The 7,447-nt window shown below is 32.4% G+C and overlaps 1 long non-coding RNA gene across 1 annotated transcript; it reads left to right on the top strand.

Annotated features, from left to right (window-relative positions):
* Window positions 1-404: 404 nt before the first annotated feature.
* On the top strand, window positions 405-3,201 carry LOC128133051 (uncharacterized). Its single transcript, XR_008231243.1, has 3 exons — window positions 405-559; window positions 2,347-2,410; window positions 3,047-3,201. It is a non-coding gene; the product is annotated as an uncharacterized LOC128133051 (long non-coding RNA).
* Window positions 3,202-7,447: the final 4,246 nt, after the last annotated feature.

Raw genomic sequence — 7,447 nt, 5'->3', positions numbered from 1 at the left:
CTCAAAGATTCAATTTATCTTAATATCCAATGATTTATTAAACTTCAAAACCCTAAAAGCCATAAAAACTCATATCTATAAACTTTAACCTCAAAAACTCCATAAAAATAATTATGAACCTTATAATATTATCTTATAATAATTAAAATTATGAAAATGTTTCAAGAAAAATAAAATTTAGGTCATTGATATTTAACCTTATTCCACAAGATAAAAACTCAAGAGTTATTAACAAATCTTACTTAAAATACACATTTTATAAAATTTGGAGGAATTTTTATAAAAGAATTGAGAAGTTTATAAAATTAATGGAAGGAAAATTGAATATCCTCTCTCTTCCCTCATAAATTCGTGCATCCTCACTAACACCCCATTTCCCCAAAGTTTGAATGATTTTTCTCTTCCCCACACTCCATCTTCTTCACTTTTCACTCACTCTTTAAATCCCCAACACCATTTTCTCTCTTCCCCTCTCTATAACCACGAAAATTTTTCAAAAAATGAAGCCAAAAACACACCTTAAACTTTAAATCTTCATCATCTAGGGTTGATCTTCAAGGTAATCACGAAAATCTTTCAATCTTCCTTCAAAATCTCAAGTTTTCTTGCATATCTTTTTCTTCTCCACCAATCTATGGATGGATTATTCACATGCATGTTCATAACCAAGATTTTTATGATTATTTTGAGATTATTTCACCCAAAAACCAACATGCATGTGATGATATTCAAGCTTAGAGGCTTGATCATCAAAGTTTGTTGTTAAAAAGCATTCAAATAGGTTCATAAAGGATTTATTCCCAAATAAATATCTAAAACAACTTTTCTGATTACATCCGATTTTTCATAGTATTTTCATAACAAAATGAGATGTTCTACAAGTTTTCAGAATATATTTCATTTTTCTCGAATTATTATAATTATTGCAAGAAAATAGGGCAATAATTCATATAAAATACTTTTTGAGGTCTATAAATCCTAGGTAAATTTGTGGATGACCTAAGGTGAATGAGGTCATCTTGGTGAGTTTCATCGATTTTTTTACTGTTTGCTGTGGTTTTGAATTTTCTTTTTGTTTAATTCAAATAAATCATAAAACCATTTTAAGGAATGTGAAAAGGCTATATAATATTTTTCGTAGATCCTACCTAATGTGAAGTACTCAAAAAAATATTTTCAGAATTTTTCATAATCCATTCCTAATTGTCCCCTATGTTTGTATTTATAATGGACTAATAATGGGAAAAATATTTCTACTCATCCAAAATTCATTAAAATTTACCAACCGGCCGTATAATATATCAGAACTCTAAATAAAATTTTGGATGATTTTTCTATTCAGTATGCTATTTTTCATATATTTTATAAAATTAAATACACTTAAATCCACAAAATCCGATTACACTATATAAAAATCGCCATTGGGACTTTTCCCAGATTATTTACATGATAAATAAATTTTAATAAATTTTTGGTAATTTACTTTAACTGTTTAATAATTATTCTCTAATTAATGATTACTTAAGAGGATAAAACAAAGAAAAATAGAAACACTAATTCAAAAATATTTTTTATATTTTTCACAACTTCTAAATGTATAATAACAGTGTTACAAAAAGTTTGGGCATTTTTGGAAACATTTTTGTATTCATTTCAATTTTTATTAGAATAAATGAACAAAAATCGTAAAATCGGGTTAAAAAGTTTCAAAATCCATTTTTATATTTTTCCCAGATTAAGAATATTTAAAAAGAGTGATACAAAAAGTTTCGGAAATTATGGAAACTCTTTTCTAATTATTTCAACTTTTATTAGAACAAACACACAAAAATCATAAAATTGTGTTAAACAGTTTGGAAATCCATTTTTATATTTTTCCCAGATTACGTATGTCTAATGGAAGTGTCATAAAAAGTTTGGGAATTTTTATCTTTTGGATGCTTTTTTTCACGAATTTATATGTTTATGAAGGCTTAAAAATTTTGGAAAAATAGTTAATCATATCAAAAATTCAAAGGAAAATTTATGGAAGACCTCTACTATATTTAGAATGAAAATGAAAAGTTTGACAATTTTTGGAAACTATTTGATAATATTTTGGCTTTTTAAGAGCTTAAAACATATTTAAATATGTTGAAATACCCTCAATTAATATTATAAAAATCTGGAAATCAATATCCAAAATTGTCTTAATCACATGAGTTGTAAAAATTCACCATTTTAGAAAAAAATTTGTAACTTATCAATATTAAATTTTGACACAATATTGGCATAATTCTATTGTAGTAGCAAATATATTAGTGTTAGCTTTCTATTAGAGACTCATTAGTGTGTAACATCGTGTAGGAATCGATAGTGGTACAAGTGGATCGTAGTTGAAGGCACCATTTGCATCATCTCAATGCATATTGTGAGTATTCACACACTCCCCTTATTTTCGGTTTTTATGTTTTGGGGTGGAAAAACATGTCCGAAAAACTATTATTTGTTCGTTGTATTTAAATTGATTTCTATCAAACTTGATTGCTATTTTATTTCTATATTTCTCTATGTATGTCTATGCAACACAAAACATGAGAACTTATCGTCTTAAGTCCCTTCTCTTACACTTTTCTCCAACCATTAACTCTTTGAGCCAATGATCATTATTGATAGCGCTATTAGGAATTGACAACTCCTCACTCGCCCGATTGCTGGAGTGCATGATACCATATAATTTATGGAACGATAAGCATAGATCTTGATAGGGCATCAGTCATAGGTTTGGTTGGGAACTCATTGTTTGCTCATACACATACAAACTTGTTTATTAATTATGGAAATGAACTTTGTTTCTCGTTATAGCAATAAACTTTGTATCTCATTACAACAACGAACTTTGTTTATGCAAATTTAATACTCATTTTTGCAATATATTTCTATTTATGGAAACTTTTATCAAAACATTTATTTCGATTCATGAAACCAATATTATTATTATTATTTTTATCTATGAGTACTCACCAACTATTTTTATAATTGACGCTCGTTTTACATGGTTTTTCAGGAATCATCGAGTAAGTGGCACTAAGGGAAACTTCACTGTTAGGAGCATTCGCATGTGTTGTATTCAAATTTTCATTGTAATTTCTTTTAAAAGTTTTTCAAACCCATTGTAAATTCGTAATGATTTTTAATACTATGGTTGGTGTTGTCTTTTAACTTTTTCTATGAAACCCTTTATACTGCCACGCCTCATGTTTCCGCTTTAGCGAGGTGTGACAGCTAGCAACCGATGTGATCCTAGCCTCATTGCCTAAGTCATTCAACCAATTGATGAACTTCACAATGAATGAATAAGAGAAGAGAATTAATGAGCTTCATAACATGCTCAAAAATGTTGAGGCAAACATCAAGAAGTATGGGAATAATCAAGTGTTAATGATCTCTGAGGGTAAAATCTCCAAAAAGAAAACCGGTAATAATATCGGTAAGGGGAAAGGCAAAGCTGCCAAGAAAATCAAGGGCAAGCGAAAGGGTAAAGGGAAGCCTCCTTCCACTAACCGAACTCCTAAACCCATGGATGCTGCTAACGTTGATTGCTTTCACTGCAGTGAAAAGGGACATTGGAAGCACAACTGCCCCAAATACCTAGAGGAACTTACGAAGATCAAAGCCAACTAGGTTGGAACCTCAAGTATATATGTGATTGAATTACATGCATTCCATACTAATTCTTGGGTATTCAATACTGGAAGTGGTACTAACATCTGCAATGATTTGCAGGGACTAAGGAATGTTAGAGAGCTAAGAGATGGCGATTTGGAACTTAATGTTGACAATGACAATCGAGTAGTTGTCAAAGAAATAGGACAATATCATCTTTTGCTTCCAAATGGCCTTAATCTTATTTTGAACAATAGTTATTATGTACCTAGTATAACTAGGAATATTATCTCTACTTCTCGCTTGTATGAACAAGGTTTTCGTTATAAGTTCAACTTTGATTCTGAAAACATTTATGTGTTCAAAGATAATGTGTTCTATTTTGAGACTAGTCCCAAAACTAGAATATATGAAATCGATTTCAATGGTTCATACACAAAGGATAATTCAATATTCAAATTAAATAAGAAAACAAAGTTGGACTCAAATAAAACTTATTTATGACATTGTCAACTTGGGAACATAAGTAAAAATTGCATTGCTAAGCTCCAAAAGGATGGGATCTTAGAGTCAACAGGCTTAGAGTTTTTTGATGTATGTGAATCATGGCTATGTGGCAAGATGACCAACGCTCCTTTTATCGGTGTTGGTGAAAGAGCTTCGGATCTATTAGGATTCATACATACTAATGTATGTGGACCTTTTAGAACAATGACCAGAAGCGGTGAAAGATACTTCATTACATTTACTAATGATTACATTAGATTTGGTTATGTGTATCTCATGAAACACAACTATGAAGCATTTGATGTCTTCAAGGTTTTCCAAAATAAAGTACATAATTAACTTTGTAAAAAGATTAAAGCCATACGATTAGATCGTGCTGGTGAATATTTGAGCTATGAGTTTGATGAACATCTGAAGAATTGTGGCATAGTGTCAAAACTCACTCCACCGGTAACACCTCAGCATAATGGTATCTCAGAAAGAAGAAATTGTACTCTATTTGATATGGTGTGATCAATGATGAGTCATACTTTCCTTTCTCGTTTACTTTGTGGTTATGCCCTTGAAACCACAGCTCGAATTGTAAACCTGGTCCCAACTAAAAAGATTAGTAAGACTCCCTACGAGTTATGGAATGGAAAGGTTCCATCAATGTCTTTCTTAAAGATATGGGGTTGTGAAACTTCAGACGAGCTTGAGCCTAGATATCAAAAGTGTATGTTTGTGGGCTACCCAAAAGAATCCGTCAGTTTTTACTTCTTTCAGAAACATGAAAATCGGGTGTTCATAGCTTGTAAAGCAATGTTTCTTGAAACTGACTTTATCTCGCATAAAGTAAGTAGGAGCCCCATTCACCTCGAAGAAATTCGAGAGACACAACCTTTAGTTTAAAACGATAATCAACAAAGCATTGTTGAACCTGAAGTTATCGTTCAGATGCCGGAAACCACACCAATTGTATAACCATCCAATAGAACTCGTTAGGAACCTGACATATTTGGATTTGTCACTCCTGAAGAGGAAGTCTTCTAGATGGATCAATGTGAGCTCTTCAATTACAAGGATGCTACTATAGACCCAGCGTCTGACAAATGGGTTGAAGCCATGAGAACTAAAATCCAATCCATGAATGACAATTAAGTATGGGACTTGGTTGACTTACCTCCTAACTGCAAGGCTATTGGAATCAAGTGGATCTTCAAGAAGAATATTGACATGGACAGAAATATACAAACTTTCAAAGCACTACTTGTCACGAAAGGATATACTCAAATTTAAGGTGTTGACTATGAAGATACCTTCTCACCAGTTGCTAAGATTAAATCTATTAGGATTATCATGGCCATAGTTACATATGATGACTATGAGATATGGCAAATGGATGTTAAAACTTCTTTCCTTAACGGATACCTTGAGGAAGATGTTTATATGGAACAACCTGAAGGTTTTGTCAAGCCTGATAACCTATAGAAGGTGTGTAAACTGAAGAAGTCCATTTATGGATTAAAACAAGCATCAAGGGCTTGGTATCATCGTTTTCATTAAAACATCAAAAGGTTTGGTTTTTTAGAAAGTCTCAATGAGCCATGTGTATACATTAAAGCAAGTAGGAGCCATATTGTTTTTCTAATTCTATATGTTGATGACATATTACTGATTGGGAAAGATATCCCGAAATCGAAAGAGACTAAGGCCTACCTTAGTAAGTCCTTTCAAATGAAAGATTTAGGGGATGCTACATACATACTCAGTATTAGGATCTATAGAGATAGATCCCAAAGACTCATTGGTTTGAGCCAGAGTACATACATTGATAAAATCTTGAAACGTTTTTCAATGGATAACTCGAAACGAGGAATTATTCCCATACTACCTGGTACCATTCTTTCTAAGGCTGACAGCCCTAGTATTGAAGATGAGATCAAAAGAATGAAATGCAGACGATATGCTTCAACAGTGGGCTCAATTATGTATGCTATGACATGTACAAGGCCATACATAGCTTATATTATTAGTATAACTAGTAGATATCAAGCTAATCCTGGCGAAAAGCATTGGGTAGCTGTTAAGAACATACTTAAGCACTTAAGAAGAACCAAATATATGTTTCTGGTCTATGGAGGAGTTGAAGAAGAGCTCGCTGTAAGATGTTACACTAACACTGGTTTCAACACTGATCGAGAGAACTCACGATCACAGTCAGGATATGTGTTAACACTTAATGGAGGAGCCATTGCCTGGAAGAGTTCAAAGCAAGAAGTGATTGCACTCTCTACAACAGAATCAGAGTACACAGTTTCATGTGAAGCAGCTCAAGAAGTTGATTGGATGAAGAAATTCATCGGTGATCCGGGTGTTGTTCTAAGCATCAAAAGTGCCATTAAGATGCTTTGTGACAACACTGGTGCCATTGTTATCGCAAGAGACCCGATGGTTACCAACAAGACTAGACACATTCAACGAAAATTCAATTTCCTTCGTCAGGAAATAGAATTGGGAAATGTACGCATTGAAAATATTCATAGAGATGATAGTCTAGCAGATCCGTCACAAAGGCTCTACCTCAAAGAAAGTTTGAGAGTCATGCAAAACGAATCGTTCTACAATTAGCTAGTGATTGGATTTAAATCTATACTTGACTAATATCTAGATATTCATAACTATGTAGAAATGATATGCAATCTCCTGTGAATATGAGACATCACTTTTGTGTTGAATATTATTGTGCTCTATATTATCATGTTATTTAATCCTTGAATAATTTAGTTATTCAAAAAAATTTCATACTCAGTCATTGTTGCAGGAGCAATTGTGAACTAAGACTAATATGAATCGGCATGGTTAATTTCAAGAGGTGAAATAGCAAAGTGTTGCATCCAAATTCATATGTACTTGTTTGAGAACAACTATTTGATATTACCCGCATCAAGAATCACTTCATCGATCAATATCCTCAGTGAATATTGATCATGGGTAAATATCTTTATGTCTTTCGAGCTGAGATGCATATTGGAGAACTCAAGTGTGGGGATAGTTGTACTTTGACATGGTTAAAAGTTGTTCGTAACAAGCAGTTATAAAAGCCTTCATTGGGTAGAGCATGAACTATATGAGAGTATGTATGTAATCAAAATGGGATTTGTTCCTCTTATGTGTTGAAAGCTAGACATCTAAGGTGCCTTTCTTAAAATTTGGATGTCAAATAAGAATGATCACGTTCCATGTCTCATATCCAACACGATGTATGTAACAAAGAGAATATTGATACACTTACCTTATACTTCAATTGTAGCTA

This window comes from Lactuca sativa, chromosome 3, assembly GCF_002870075.4.
Source record: "Lactuca sativa cultivar Salinas chromosome 3, Lsat_Salinas_v11, whole genome shotgun sequence".
Taxonomy (NCBI): Eukaryota; Viridiplantae; Streptophyta; class Magnoliopsida; order Asterales; family Asteraceae; genus Lactuca; species Lactuca sativa.
This window is presented reverse-complemented; position numbering and strand designations above follow the sequence as displayed.